The sequence below is a fragment of the Lycium ferocissimum genome, chromosome 12, assembly GCF_029784015.1.
Source record: "Lycium ferocissimum isolate CSIRO_LF1 chromosome 12, AGI_CSIRO_Lferr_CH_V1, whole genome shotgun sequence".
NCBI classification, from domain to species: Eukaryota; Viridiplantae; Streptophyta; class Magnoliopsida; order Solanales; family Solanaceae; genus Lycium; species Lycium ferocissimum.
The window spans coordinates 47,974,656-47,991,851 of NC_081353.1; the positions used below are offsets into that span (position 1 = coordinate 47,974,656).

The 17,196-nt window shown below is 37.1% G+C and overlaps 1 non-coding gene across 1 annotated transcript; it reads left to right on the forward strand.

Moving 5' to 3' along the window:
• Positions 1-4,410: 4,410 nt before the first annotated feature.
• On the forward strand, positions 4,411-4,484 carry TRNAN-GUU (transfer RNA asparagine (anticodon GUU)). The gene has a single exon. It is a non-coding gene; the product is annotated as a tRNA-Asn (tRNA).
• Positions 4,485-17,196: the final 12,712 nt, after the last annotated feature.

Below are 17,196 nucleotides of genomic sequence, written 5' to 3' on the forward strand. Positions count from 1 at the left end.
TTCATCACTCAACAAGATGCTATAGGTGGTGTCTATGCTTGGAAATGGTTTCATCATCAGTATATTACTCCTAACTTGAGCATAGGTGTAGTTTAAACCCATGAGGAACTAATAAACTCTTTGTTCATCCTCAGATTGCATACCATTAGGGCAATTGTACTTATTTGTAGATATAGAGGACAACTCATCCCATAATTGTTTGATCTTAGTGAAATATGAAGCCATGTCGAGTAAACCTTGAGAAATGTGGGCTATCTCTTTTTTCAATCCAAATACCCTTGCCTATCAGCCTTTCCATACCTATTTTCCAGTTCCCTCCAAATATCTATAGCAAACTCAGAATAGACCACGGACTTGTGAATTTCCTTTGTTACAGAGTTAGTTAGCCAAGCAACTACTAAGTCATTGCATCTCTGCCATTGTTGAAATAAAGGAGAGTCGGCAGAAGGCTTTTCATACGTTCCATGAATGAAATCAAGTTTGTTTCGAACAGATAAGGCAACCAAAATAGATTTACGCCAACTACCATAGCATGTGCCATTGAAAAGCTCAGAAACTAGGGATGATGCTAGTAAGTAGAAGGAAGGATGGACATAGAGTAGGTGACATGGATGCGTGTAGTCATCAGGGTGAAATAGGATTCGAGATGTGGTAGAATTCGAGTTTGTAGAATTCGTAGACGTATTCATGCCTCCATTTGAGTGAACATTCTTAACGTTATTGGTTATATCCATAAGAGCCATCAAATAATGTGCAATTTTACAAAGAAAATCACTAATACAAGGGAAATCAAAGTAGATTAAAGACAAATCAGCTAAGGTCAGATACAAATTGCAGTCAAAATCGATATACCAACACAAAATCCTAGGTAATTGAGAACCCTAACACACATCGATGTAGGTCACGAAAATCCTAGAAATCGATAAATTGAAGATAAGATTGAAAATGTAAAGGAACGAAGTTACCAATCCTCTTTTGTAATTGAAAGAGGCACAGTCTTCGCGAAAACCCTAACGAGCTACACCTCAGCGAAGCAAAACCGCAAACTTCATTGAAATCAAAACTTGGAATGAGCTTGAGCGGTGAAACCAATATTTATACTATCGGAGACTATAACGGAGCCGGAATTCACGATATTTCGGGCTCTGATACCATGTTAGCAGCGGAATTATTGATTAACAATGAAAAATTACCAAATCGATTTTGGGGGAGTCAAAAATGAGGGAAAAATCTCATTACATAATAAGTGGACCTGTTCTCTTATATGGACCCAATATTAACTCCACTATAATAATACATGATGGGCCAAGCCCGGTACAAATAATAAAATCAGAAATGCATAATATGGTTTAACTAATCCGGACTAGGAGGAATAATTCCAACAAGTATTGTGATCGCAACTCAACCCTTGCTATCGCAACCTTTGGGCCTAGCCTGACACATTGCTATTGCGAACACGATCTTTCTTGCATGTCCCGCAATCGTGATTCAAGACCATGCAATTTTGGTGTTGACCGGGTCGACAATCACCGCCAAAGTGGTGGATGACCGGGTCAACAGTCACCGTGATTGTGATTTTCCCTTCGCCATCGCGATAGTCAACTGCTACTGATCAACTACCCTAGCCAACCTTGTGATCGCAACTCTAGCTTTGTGATCGTAAGGTGGCACTAAATACTGTGTGCCAACGTAATTTTAATTTCAACTCAAAAATTTACCTAAACATGTCTAAAATTCTTCAGGATCGAACTACATTTTGTTGATAAGTCAATAAACATTATAACCAGCATATAGACATGTTCAAAGCACAATTTGGAACACGAAATCACAAAATAAAGGGTTGAATCGCTACACTTAGTTTGCTCTTCCTCTTAAATAAAAATCATGTTCGAGATTCCACCATGTTTTGCCATAACGAATATATCAATGTTTGGCGAATATTGGTTTATGAAATATAGAAAAACTTGTTTGAAGAGTATTTTGAATGAAATAAGTAATAGTTGTCGCTCACGAATCTTCAACATATTTTCAAAGTGAAATTTGTGACCAAACATAACGTACTCTATATTTCAACTTAATTTCAAATTTATCTTCTATTGTTCACACATCCAAATATTTTGTTAAACGCCTAAACTATTTTGGTCAATTTCCATCAATCTGGAAATTATCTTCTCTGAAATTGGGCGGAAAAGGATATCAGTACTTTATAATTATTCAGCGTCTATAAATTAAAACATCACATTTCTAAAAAGGCGTCCTTGAATTCAAGTAACAACTACGTAGACTTGGTAAATCTACACACCAAACACGAATAATGTATAATAACCATGATTTAACGATTTATTCCACATTTAGACTAAGCTAACTCTCGACTAAATAGCTTGGTAGCTCTTCTGTACCTTGATCTTACATGGAACTGCTTGATGTGAAGTTCAGAGTCAGGATTTAAACTTTATGGGTTCAAGCTAGAATCCCGCAACTCGTTAGATTTACTAGGTTTGAAATCAATTATCTGTACTTATTTAGTATTTAGCTACCGCCATATATAGTGCTGGCAATTTAGACCCATAACTCACACTCTATGTATCCTTCCCTAAACATTTCTATAATAAGCCTAAAGATGAATGTCATGTTTCTAAATCATATAATCATCCTAACAAGTAAAAAAGAATTAGTCAGGAATAGCGGTAAAACATGTTATATGCTTGAATTTAAGTTCTATGCTCTGAACCACGCAAATAAAAATTATTTGCACTTAATCATGTCATTTCATACTAAATTATAGCCAGTCCCATGTGATAATTAAGCATTGAATAATTATTAGTCTGAAATAATGAAAGTGATAGTTTAAACTTTAAAGTATTTTTACAACTAATAGACACTTCATAGTTGATACAAGGAGTTCGGTACAATACTTCACTTGCATTATGAAGCAAGTGGAATAGACATTATTATATATCTTCTCATAATATAATTATTTATTCATGAATACTTAAAAAGTTACCTCTGTATTATCTTATAATTACGTAACCACTCAGATACCTTTTCAGATAATTAGTGCCTACCCAGCAAACACTATTTTAATAGCCAATGCAGTGTTAATTCGCACACTTCTTTTACATTATTATGGTAATATTTTCCAGTATTTGTTATATGGGTCCATCTCAAGTTGATCAAACTCAAGAAAAAAGTATGCTAGTTGTTGAAATGTGATAATCTGTACCACAAGCAAGTTGCTTCTCTGTATAATCAGGAATCTAAAGAATAATTCTAGAAGGAAACTTTTAAAGGAAAAAAATTATTGAACTCCTCAAATCTCAAAATTTCGTTAGTGACTTTAGCTTTTAAATTTATTTTTTAACCTAGCTAGAGTCTCTTTGACTATAGTCTAGCTAGATTTAATATTTGCTTTGTTTCTATGATTTTCTTGGAAGTTTTGCGTAAGAGCTCACAAAATTAAAAGGATTGCTTTAATTAGAAGTATCTCATGAAAGGAATAATGCTAATTCATCGTAGAGTAGTAGCAAAAAACATAAATACATAATTCCATGATTATGTTAATAAAACGTGTGATGTTTAGTGAAAAAGACTAATTAGAATATTATTCTTTACGAGGCACACATACGGAATGATTTGCATCGATCCCAAAACATTAATTTAATTACTCAAAATATCAGCTAAAGAAGCTTTCCATGCATCATATGCAAATTATAAACGATAGGTGAGGGAAGAGTATATTAATTTAATCCTCTGTTAATTCAGATCTATCTATTGCTATATCTCATAAAATTTTAGTTTGCCCCATCAGCATGTTGGAATTTCTACATGAAAACAAGAGATTCAAAGAAATACCACAAATTTGTTGGAAAGATATGACAGTTGAAGCCGTTGCCTAGGACGCATTGTAATATGCAAAATAGAGAGGTTGGAAAAAAGTTCACATATATCCTCTCTGATGCAAAGAATATTGTTCATTTTCTTACTAGAAAATTAACATTCACATGATGAGAGCTTGATAAATATTACTCTTATGAAGACATTTGGTAGCTGATCAAATATTTGGATGATATAATTTTTTTTTTTTTACATATTGCTAGATCATGAAACTTAGCTGCTATCATATATGGTCTATCTTGGTTTCATATCTATTTTACATAGTATTGTGAAATGTTTTCTAGTGTTGCTAGATCAGTTGTTTGTTTTCTCAGTAATAGAAATTTGTTTCTTTAGAAATTAAAAAGAAAAAAAGGATATCAAGATCTTTCATTTCTTTGTATTTGTTAATTAAGTTGGCATTGAGGAACTCTTGCGCCGCGAGAAATTCTTCTATACAAGTTTCTGGACCAGGTTGCATCTTTGTACTAAACAAACCAAAGATATATTATTGATTGGCTGATAAACGAACCAAAAGCTGGAATAGCTCAGTTGGTTAGAGCGTGTGGCTGTTAACCACAAGGTCGGAGGTTCAAGCCCTCCTTCTAGCGTAAATTTTTTGTTTTGTTTAAGTTGACTTTTACCTTTAAAGAAATACTTAACTTATAAACGATTTGCTAAATATAAATTTAACTTAGACTAACAAAAAGGACAATTTTATGAAGTGGTCTTGTTAACTTCAAGTAACTATAAGAAATTTTATATGATATAGCTAACTATAAAAGATATTTAAATATATAATATAATAACTACACTTTAAATATATAACCATACGTACCTACAACGAAACTTATATTCCCGTACGTAGCTATATTTGTGTATTTCATTTCTCTTGTTTTCTCCTTCACTCTCTTCTGTTCCCTCCTAAAAAAGATATCGGTATTGGCCTCCTCTTCACCGTGAATATATATCAGAGCTGTCTCGCCGAGAATATGCATTAGAGGTGCCTCGCCGACGGCATCCTTCTTCTATATGTGTGTCATTTGAGTGTTGACTATCTCGTTGCGAAGCAGATCTGTGCGTGTGTGATTTCAGATCTGGAACTTCATTACCGGTGTCGCTGGTGCCTCCGATCTTAAATTCGTTAACGATTTAAATTCATGTTTTTTTAAGTGGGCTTGTGAACTCTGACCTGATGTCTGAGGCCCAAAACTTGTATTCAACGTGGCCCATATTGGGAAATCAAATAGTTCTAAGGGAAAAATTCTCAAAATTCAATGTAATAAATACTTAGGAATAGGATGGCTTTATGAGATAGATGAATGTAATGTTCACTTCAGTGTCATACTGAGATCAACTTATTTACTTTAATTATGAAGCAATCCTCATTTTAATAATCATACTACATCATAATTTACATCTCCTTTTTTTGGGGGAAGGTGCAAATATCTTTCCTCAACTTTGCGATTTAGAGTAGATATACCCCTCGTTACAAAAGTGATGTATATATACCCCTGCCGTTACAAAATATTGCAAATATACCCCTGCCATTACAAAATGGTGCAAATATACCTTTTTCGCTCACGGAATTTTTTTAGAAAAATCAATTAAGTTATTTTTTAATTAAAAAAAAAGTCACGTGACTTTAAAAAAAGTCTACCCATTTTTTTTGAGTAGACATACTTTTCTAAAGCCGCATCGTAATTTTTTTTGGGAAATCTACATGACGTAACTAACTCTAGTACATATTTATATTTAGTAGCTATAGTTTAGATTAATTACATCCTATAGCTAAGATTAATATGTTAAATACAATTAATAGCTACATATATATTTAAAGTGGAATACTTTATTATAATTATTTATAAAAAAAAATTATCTTCACTGTTTATGCTCTCAGCGTACGATCGCCGGAGCTCCGACGAATGAGCTTCGGCCACCACTGAGCCAAAGACCACCGCCACCACCACGACGACGGCGGCGGCTTCCCACTCGCCGCAATCCTATCACCGTCGCCACCCTCCAGATCTAGCCCCCTCAAATCTGAACTTCAGATCTGCAATCTCCGCCGCCGTCACCGGAAAAATCAAATTAACAGAGAAATTTTTTAGATTGTATTCATTTTATTGTTTTGTATTCAGTTTTTTTGAGCGTTTTTGTTAATTTTTTGTTACATCCGGCATTTTTGCGTATTTGGAAAAATTGGAAGTAACCTCGCTTGTAAGAAAATAAGGTCATAGCTGATTTTATTTAACACATGAGTTGTTCATGGAAGAATATTAACGTGGAAGTGTTAAAGAAGGCCAGGGGTAAAATTTGGAATTTTGGAAATTAGTTTCGGGAATTGCAAATAAGAATTTTGACTAATTGGGCTCAAGAAACAAAAGGAAAAATCAAGCCCAAAAGAGATGGGTGGCCGGCCAATAAGGTCCAAGCCCATGGACCTAATTAATTCCCATGTGATAATTATAATATAAGGGTCATTAAGTAGTCTTGAAGTGTGTAGAAAATTCAAGAAAAGAAGACAAGGAGAAAACAAGAACAATAAGAGCTAAGGGATCAAGGCATTCGGCCAAGACCCAAATTTTTGCCCCTTTGAAACCTTGATTCCAAAATTATTTTCTTGTGATATTTATACCAATTCAAGGTCCCTCTACAACGTGGTGCGATTATTTCGGAAGATAACCCATTGGTTTCGTCGTTTGAGTAAATTGGTGGAGTGAAGAAACTTGAAGAGGAAGGTAAGAATTCATCCCTTCTAATTATGTTATGAAGGTTTATGTGCGTAGTAGTATATGTAAATGAGTAGAAAAATATAGAAATATGGAAGTTTGTATGGCGGAAGTGCATGTGTGCATGTGGCCGAATATATGTAGTATGGTTATGTTGAGTTTTAAGTTGTATTATAGTTGTGGTTAATGTGGAATTCGTATTGGAAATGAAAGTCGAATGAGAATTGAATGAAGTTGAAAGTTGCATGTTGGCCGTGGCCTATAGGTGGGGGAAATGGTGATGGATTTATTTTGTTTAACGTGTTAATTGTGTTATGTGATCCTTGCAATGTAAATGGAAGTTAAACGAGGTAAGTTTGCATTGAAATGGAATGTAGAGGCTTATGTCGTTTTAGTATGATTTCGTGTCATTATGATAATTAAGTTGTTAAGGTGTAAATCATGGTTAATATTGATGAACTTGGGTGATGGAAACATGCTATGAATAAGTATGTTAAAGATTAGGAGATTTGGATAAATTATGGCTTGGGTGGAAAGTTTGTATATCTTGTGTATATATTGTAGAAATGGTACGAAATGCTTCCGAATGGCATTGTAATGATTTTGATTGGTAATGAATGTGAGTATGATGGTATTGATTGGGACATGTGAAGTCGGAATGGAAGTTGTTGTATTATGTTGGAAAGTGGGCTAGTTGTATTATATTGTGTTTTGTAGCGATTGTTGTTGTCGTTGGTGTTGTTGTTGGGTGTTGTTGATTGTCTTAAGCTGAGTTTAATTCTCGGGGTGTCGTATTTATAGGGGAGGTGCTGCCCAAATTTTTATAGACAAGTATTGGTCAAAGAATAGAATTTCTAAGTCTCATGAATAGTGGTAAAGGTGACCATTTGCAGATTTTTGACGAAACGGGATTGAAGTTTTGGCAAGTGCGAAGGACAAGAAAGGTATGTAAAGCTTTCTATTTCCTCTTCATGGCACGACATAGGTGTGTTAGCTTCGAATTCGACCCTTGGATTCGCTCCTATCTCTTGGAATTCTACATCTAAAGTTGAGCCCTTTTCGTTCAATGGTATTGTACCCAATTAGGCCACAATTGACTAGATTGATTCTAGACTTCTAAAATTTGTACAAATCTAATCCGAATACTCTAAAACACTTACTAATGATATTATGAAGTTCAACGAGTGTGATTTAAGTACGCCACCTCATTTGACCGAGGTGGACCCGCTATTCCCGAACCCACTTCTATTGTGCTAATGATTTATTTTTGAACAGTATTTAAAGGAAATGTTTTGATTGCTCCTCAAATTCCTAGATGTTGGTTGCTTGAAATATTCCATTAAGTCCTATGAAATGTTTTGATATGTACTTCGAATCTGAAAGTTCTGTCCTGACATAACCCACCGTGGTGTCTGTGAGGTACGTATTCTGATTACCGTCCGACTTCATTCTAATGATTTGTCATCTGGATTATTCGATCGAGTCTGTGTAAATATTTTATGTTTTGCATTGCATTTAGTTTCTCACTACTCTACTTGTGGATGCCTCAACGCTTCCTTCCACCGAGCCGGGCCAGATTTGTTATCAAGCGCTTTCCTCTGCATTGTTCGCCGTGCGTCGGTGTGTGAGGGGCGGAGTATGACATGTACATGGGTCCGAAGTATCTGTCGTGCCATGTACATATATTCGATATTTGATGATGTGATGTGATATGGCCATTTGGTATGTATGATGTGGTTCGGAGATATTCCTCTATCCGAAGTATGATGTGTTATGGCGCCGGAGACGGGGGCGCCTATGTTCTGTCCACCGAGTCCCATAGCGGGGCCGGTTTTGGCATATGTTTCTGCATGCATTATTTATGACTCTTGATATGCATTTTTGACTACCTCTGTATTTCGTTCGTTCTCCGCACATTCTGTTCTGATCTTAGTTTTATTTATTACAGTCGTTGCTTTACATATTCAGTACATTTTCGTGCATCACCCCCTTTCTTCGGGGCCGCGTTTCGTGCCACGTGTACAGATGTTTGATTTTGCTGATCCGCTCACCTGGGTTATCTGCTTTCACATTTTGTTTAAAGTACTCCTTTGTCAGAGAGCCCATAATTTGGTATAGATTTTTCTATTTCATATGTACGTATTTATTCTGGGTACGACGGGGCCCTGTCCCGTCATATGATTATGTTTTGTTCTGTAGAGGTCTGTAGACATGTGGTGTGGGTTCTGTATATGTTTCGTGAGGCTTGCGTACGATCGGGGCTTATGTATTTTGTGACGGCCTTATCGGCCTTCGTGCGCCATATTCGCTTGACATCATTAAATTGTTATTCCTGCTTATTTTTTAATACTTTGCTAATTTAGGTTAAGGTACGTATGAGTGCCCAACTAGGGCACGTGTCGCGGCCTACGGAGTTGGGTCGTGACATTTTTCGTGTATCTATGTTTTTTGTATTCAATTTTTAGTGTATTACTTGCTGCCTTCACTAAAAAAAATTTGTATGCAACAAGATGAATACAATATTTTTTTGTATTTATGTTGTTTGAATACCACTGATTTTTAAATACAATAAAGTGAATACAATGTAAAAATAGCTATAGATGAATACAACTTAGTTGAATACATTTGACATGAATACAACTGAGTTGAATACAGATGACTTGAATACAGTGAAAAGAATTTTTGAATTTTTTTTATTCGCTGTATTCATGAATACAGCTAGGCCGTTTTATGAATACAGCGAGCCATTTTTTGAATACATCGGGAAAACTGTAGCTACGCAATGTAAATATTGAAATTGTAGCTATGGCAAATTTTAAACCCCCAAAGTGTAGTCATTTATGTAAAATTCCCATTTTTTTTCCTGATGTGTCGGGTCTGGTTCATTTTAAAAAATGGGTAGACTTATTTATTTTAAAGTCACAGAGATATTTTTTAAAACGAAGCATACCCGACACTTCAGAAAAAAAAAATTACCATGGGTTTAGAAATATATGTTTACTCAAAAAAAAAAAAAAATAGGTAGATTTTTTTTAAAGTCACGTGGCATTTGTTTAATTAAAAAATAACCTAAATGATTTTTTTTAAATAAATCTCGTCAACGAAAAGGGTATATTTTTGCACCATTTTGTCACGGCAGGGGTATATTTGCACCATGTTGTAATGACAGGGGTATATATACACCACTTTTGTAACAAGGGGTATATCTGCTCTAAATCGCAAAGTTGAGGGGTATATTTGCACCTTTGCAATTTTTTTTTTACGCAAATAATCTTGTTAGTAGGATTTTTGAGGTACCTGAAGATATTTGTTCTAAACAGAAAAAAGGAAAACTTTGCATCCCTTTTTTATTTTATTTTGAGTGGGCTTGTGAACTCCGATTAAATGTATGAGGCCCAAACTTTTATTCAATTTGGCCCAAATTACTCTTAGCTGATTTGTGGTTTGCGATTCCTGGATATGAGCTTATACATTGTCATGAATATAAAGTCTATAATTCACATGGAAATACAGGTTTTTGTCTTCGCAAGGATTTGTAGTCATTTATAATTTTGTTTTTAGTTTTATGTCTTTTTTACAAGAGATCTTTATCTTGACACATAAGAAATTTTTATTTGTACACATAAGAGATCTGAAAAGTCTCTTTTCTTCTATTCAATTTGTAAGTGGTCATAAGAGATCATTTGTTGGGAATAAACCTGCTAAAGAAATAATATTCACGGTATTTACAGTGGAATAATAATAGCACTGTGATACGGTTAATCAACAAGAATAAAAAAAGTGTGATAATGACACCAAGATTTTTACATGGAAACCCAAAAGCGAAAAACAACAGGCCAAGAGGAGAAACTGATATTACTATAGCAAGAATTTTACACTTTGCAGGTCTGAGTAAAATACTCCAAGGACCACTATACACTCAAAAGAAATAATCCTCTTTTAAGATTTTCCCACCTCAAGACAATATCGCTCCCACTCTTTATTTTTTCACACAGACTATTTTTCTATCTGTGAGTGCCTCACTCTTCTTTCTTTCTTTGTTTGGTGTGATTACAAATGGAAGAAATGCTCTCCATTTATCAGAGACCAAACTTGGCCTCCAAGCAAAAAAAGAAGAAAAAGAAAAAAAGACCCAAAATTTGTAATCCACAAATTTTGCCTTTGGCTCCAAGTAAGAATTCAAACCAAGTAAATTGGCACATGCCAATTACAACCAAATAGGAGGGATCTCATCAATCTCCCCCTCCAGTCCCATTCACCTGAAGGAGGCAACGCCGGGCTTCTAGTTTGAGTGCATGCTGACAAGTTCCTTGCATGGCTCGAACTTGTCGCTTGGTACCACTCTCATGAACATATATGAAGGATTCTCACTTGTAGGGAACTTCTTGACCTGCATAGATCCGTCCTCTATCTTTTCCCGAATCTAGTGATATCTCACGTCGATGTGCTTCGTCCTTTCATGGTACACTGAGTTCTTGCTCAAGTCTATTGCACTTTGACTGTCACAATAGACGACAGACTCCTCCTGATGCAATCCAAGCTCTTGAAGGAACCATTTCAGCCATATCATCTCCTTGCCAGCTTCTGTAGCGGTAATGTACTCTGCTTCAATTGTAGAGAGTGCGACACACTTCTACAACTTCGATGGCCATGATATAGCTCCCCCTGAAAATGTGAACAGGTATCTAGTAGTAGATTTACGATTATCAAGATCAACTGCCATATCAGCATCTGTGTAACCCTTCAAAACTGGATCAGATCCTCCGAAACACAAACAGTCTCCAATAGTGCCTCTCAGGTCCCTGAGTATCCACTTGACTGCTTCCCAGTGTTCTTTTCCAGGATTTTCAAGAAATCTGCTAACAACACCAACTGCATGAGCAATATCAGGTCTAGTGCATACCATTGCATACATCAAGCTTCCGACCGCTGACGAATAAGGAACTTTGGCCATGTCCCCTTTCTCCTTCTTTGTTGTAGGACACATCTGCTTGCTCAACTTTAGATGATCGGGAAGATGTGTGCTAACGGGTTTAACACTCTCCATGTTGAAGCGTTCTAGTACATGTTCAATGTACTTCTGCTGAAATAGCCATAACTTCTGCTTGTTCATTCTCGAACAATTTTTATCCCCAGAATTTGTTGTGCTGGGTTCAAGTCCTTCATGTCAAATGACTTGGACAAATCTCCCTTCAACTTTGCAATCGCCCTCCTTATCCCGTCCTACAATTAACATGCCATCCACATACAATAACAAAATAATAAAGTTGTTGTCAGAAAATCTTTTGAAGTATACATATGTACCAGAATAGATCTTTGTGTAAGTTTAACTTTTAATGAATGAGTCAAACTTCTTGTATCACTGCCTAAGCATCTGCTTTAACCCATAAAGACTCTTATTCAATTTTCACACCATATGTTTTTTCCCTGATACTTTAAATCCTTCTGGCTGCTCCATATAAATCTTCTCTTCCAAATCTCCATGAAGAAATGCATTTTTCATGTCCAACTACTCCACTTCAAGATCCAGGCTAGCTGCTAAGCTCAAAATGGTTCGAATAGAAGTCATTTTGACAAAGGGTGAGAAAATTTCGTCAAAATCAATAAACTTATGTTCGAAGCCTTTTACCACCAATCGAGCTTTGTATCTGACCAGCTTGCCATTTTCATCTTTCTTGAGTTTAAAGACCCACTTCCATTTGAGTGGTCTTTTGCCCTTTGGAAGTTCAACCAGCTTGTACGTGTCATTTTTATGTAGAGATTCAATCTCTTCTTGCATGGCTTTCATCCACTGGCTCTTTTCTGGATGGGACAGCACCTCCTTCAGACTTTCTGGCTCCCCTCATCACTAATAAGGACGTACTCCGAGGAAGGGTACTTGGATGACTCTACCCTTTGCCTTTCTGATCTCCTTAGAGGTTAAGATTATTCTTCTTCCTCCTGAGTAGGATACTCAACTTGCTCGGCATAATCGCCAAGTTGCTCCCGCTGCCCAGCAATCTCGTCAGGTTGCTCTCCCTGCTCGGCAACCTCGTCGGTCGTACTTTCTGTACTTCTGGGATGGTTAGAAGGAATGGTAACAAGGCTAGGGACTATACCATTCTTCGGCTTCTCTGACAGATCATTAGCAGTTCCAACGTCACTTTCTCCGAAGATTACATCTCTGCTTCTGTGACCTTCTTCTTTACAAGTTCCCACAGTCTGTACCCGAACTCTTCATCTCCATATCCGATGAATTCGCAGGGAACAAATTTATCATCTAGCTTTGTTCTCTGCTCTTTCGGTACATGTGCAAAAGCTTTACAACTGAACACCTTCATATGCGAGTAGGACACCTCCCTGTTGGTCCAAACTCTCTCTGGGATGTCAAACTCCAATGGAACTAATGGACTCCTATTGATCAAGTAACAGGCTGTCTGAACTGCTTCACCCCAGAATTACTTAGGCAGTTTAGCTGTAATATCCCGTATTTTTGTACATTGGGATATTTTAAGCTAATCGCGACAAGTTAAGAACAAGACTATTTTGGGATACGAGGTAGAGATTTTTAACCTCCGATTTTGTTTTAATGCACAAGTTGCTTATAAATTTTACTTGGTATGAAAATATTAATGGAGATTAGGGATTAATTAATCATGATTAGATTATTAAGTAGGATTAAAAACTTAATTACTTCACTAATAGGCCATTAATGGCCGTGTGGGCCCCACCCATGGCTTGGCCAAATTTGATTGGCTCAAGCCATGAGTGGGACATGTGTCCACAATGTAGAAAGCATATTTAAGGTAAATTGATGACAAGGAAACCATTTCATCATCTTCACAAACTTAAGAAAACCTAGAGAGGGAGAGAGAAGCTCTCGGCCATGGCTGGCCGAGCTTGATGCTTATGAAATGTTGATCAAATTTGATGTTCTTCAAGTATTCCAACTAATTGGAAGGTCCCTAGTAACGTGAAGTAGCTTTGGGAGCAATCAAAATATTCATTCTTGCAATTTACAAATCCTAGCCAAGTTGAGAAGTCAAGTGTTAAGGTAAAGTTTAACTTTCTTTTGCATGTATTAAGGGTGGTTTTGAACGTGTTGTAGTGTGTAGAAATGAATGAAATTGTGGAACTATGTGTGTTGGTGTTGAAGCAGTGGTAGGAAATTTTGTTTGTGTATGAAATGGTGAATTGATTTTTACTTGGTATTTTGGTTGTTGTTGTTATGGATTTTATGATGAGAATGAAGGGTTTAATGGTTCAAGTTGAAGTTGTAATTGTTTGTGGGCTGTTGTAGAAGCTAATATGATGTTAATATAGTTTCTTGCATTTATGTGAATGATGTTGTTAACGTGTGGTTGTTGGTATAGTTCATGAAATTGGAAGAAAAGAATGTGTTGTTGTTATTCTTGTTGAACTTGGAAGGTTATATGCTGTGTTGTGTGTTGGTTGGGCTATTTTGGAGGGTTGTACGGGCTGTCCGGAGTGTTCTCGAGTCATGTTTGAATAGTCTCGGGTTGATACTTGAATGCATGATTAGTGATGTTGGCTTGGTTGTACGTAGTTAGTTTGAATATAAGCGAAACGTCGTCTAATTATCTAGAAAGGAATTATTAACGTTAGGATACGTTTTGAATCTCTCCGTAGTTTAATCGTAGTTCTTGACGTCTTAATATAGGTTGAGACACTATTGGGCAGCGTATATGTGTTGTGTTGCGAGTAAACGCTAAAGGTATGTAAAGCCTATCCTTTCTTTTTTTTTGGCATGTCCTAGATGTAAGTATGAAACGATATGAGCTTTGGGGTAATTCTATTCATAAGTTCCGAGCATATATTATGATTCTTATTCACTTCTTGATATTAGAATTCTTAAAATAGTAGGGCTACTGCCCTCGAGCTTTCTATATGATCGGATAGTAAATGATTCATGAAAGTTTCTATTCCTGAAAGACTCTATATTCGATCGATGACCATAACTTTTATGTTTGTCTCGTATTGACTTGATACATGTCTATGATCCCTGAGACGTTATTTGACATAGTTCGTAATGATATTCAAAGAGTACTGAGTGTGACTATTATCCGGATACTCGAGCGTTGATTAGTCTACTTATCTATTGAGTCTCAAAAAATGATTTATATGCATATGGTTACTCACTACTCTGCTCGTGCATACTGTTACTACATCTTTCACCGAGTCCCGGGCCGGGTATGTTATCGTGCACAGTTTCACTGCATTGTTCACCGCGTCCCTCACTAGAGGGCCGGGTATGGTATATATATATGATGATATGATGATACGATGATATGATGATGTGATGATGGCGCCGAGCCCCATGATGGGCCTAGTATGATATATGATTATTCACCGAGTCCCATAATGGGCCGGGTACGGTATATGATAATGATATGCATGATTTCATTTGTAAAGTACAGGTACAGTGATTTCTTGACTATTATACTTGTCTCCTGGAATTCCTACTTCAGTTATGACCCTCCTTATTGTATTTCATGCTTTATATACTTAGTACATATCTCGTACTGACCCCCCTTTCTTCGGGGTCGCGTTCATGCCCGCAGTACGTACGCTCGCTTTGGTGATCCGCCACCTTAGGATATCTATTCTGCTATCTTGGAGTGCTCCCTTGTCCCGAGCCTATATTTTTGGTACGCATTCTCTTGTTGTATATATGTGTTTATCCGGGGGTACGGCGGGCCCCGTCCCGTCATATGACATCGTTGTTACTCTTAGAGGTCCGTAGACATACGTGGGTTGTATATAGTTCTTGTTCGATTCGCTCGTATGACTTATGTTTTCGGGGACGTTTCCATTCGTAGTGGCGCATTGTCGCTTGCGTATGTATATATGTTTTGGGATGCGTATATAGTGGCGGCCCCTTGTCGCGCGTATATATAGTTGGGGCATTCCTACATGTTATGATAGCCTTATCGGCTTATGTACGATGTTATCTGTTGGAAGTTGTAACTCCTCAGGAGACAGGTTGTTGTGATATGTACATGTATGCGACAGTTTTGAGACGACGTCATGCCTTTCTATATATAAGTTCTTTATTATGCTAGTTGTGGATGATTATAGTTAACAGGTGTATACGAGTGCCCAGCTCGGGCACTAGTCACGGCCTACGGGGTTGGGTCGTGACATTAGCCATTCTAAGAATGCTTCTGACCTTCTCAACAATGGTGCGATTCATCCTCTCAGCTGCACCATTGTGTTGTGGGATTCCAGGAATTGTCTTTTCATGTCTGATCTCATGGCTTGAACAATACCTTTCAAATTCCCTTGAAGTGTACTCACCTCAATTGTCACTGCGGAGACGCTTTAGTTTTCGACCTGTCTCCCTCTCCACCAAAGTATCAAATTTTTGGAAAACTTAAAACACCCGATCTTTGGTTTTCCAGAGGGAACAGACGGCTATGTGATATATTATGATGCTTCAGGTATTGGTTTGGGCTGTGTATTAATGCAGCACGGCAAGGTTGTCGCTTATGCTTCAAGACAATTAAAGCAGCACGAGAAGAATTATCCAACCCATGATCTTGAATTAGCTGCAGTGATTCATTCCTTGAAAATGTGGAGGCATTACTTATACGGTGTTCATGTTGATATTTATACTGACATAAGAACCTCCAAAGACATCTTTAAGGTAAGGACTCGAATTTAAGCCAGACGATGGCTGCCAGCTGTCGAAAGATTATGATGTTGATATTCTATACCATCCTGGAAAAGCTAATGTAGCAGGCGATGCTCCTAGTCGTAAGTATATGGGTAGTCTGTCACATGTGCAGCCAGAGAAAAGGGAGATAGTCCGTGAAGTTCGTCAACTGGCTAACCTCAGAGTTTGGTTGTTAGATTCAGGTGATGCAGGGGTTATTGTTCAAGATACCGCGATGTTATCTTTGGTGGCTGAGATAAAGGAACGTCAGTACGAGGATCCAGTGTTAATCCATTATCGGGTTACAACTCCTCGTAAAAGAAAAGACACCTTTTACAATTACAGGAGATGGAGTACCAAGGTATAGGGGTAGATTGTGTGTTCCTAATGTTGCGTAGGCTTTTTCAGCAGGTTATGGGGGAAGCTTATTAATCCCGCTATTCTATTCATCCAGGCACAACAAAGATGTATCATGATCTCAAGGAAGTTTATTGGTAGGATGGTATGGAAAGAGATATAGCAGGATTTGTTTCTCGATGTTCAAATTGTCAGCAAATTATGATAGAGCATTAGAAGCCCAGAGGTTTATTGCAGGCTATGGACATTCCGACATGGAAATGGGAGGTAATCAATATGGACTTCATTACAGGTTTGCCCCGTACTCCGTGAAAGTATGATTCAATATGGGTCATAGTTGATAGGCTTACAAAGTCAGCCCACTTTTTGCCTGTCAGAACTACTTATGCAGCTGAAGATTATGCGAAGCTTTATCTTAAAGAGATTGTACAACTTCATGGTGTTCCTACAACCATTATTTCAAATAGAGGAGCGCAATTGACAACCAACTTCTGGAAATCTTTTCAGAACAGATTAAGGACCCAGGTGAGTCTTAGTACTGCATTTCATCCACAAAAAGATGGACAAGCGGAGCGTATT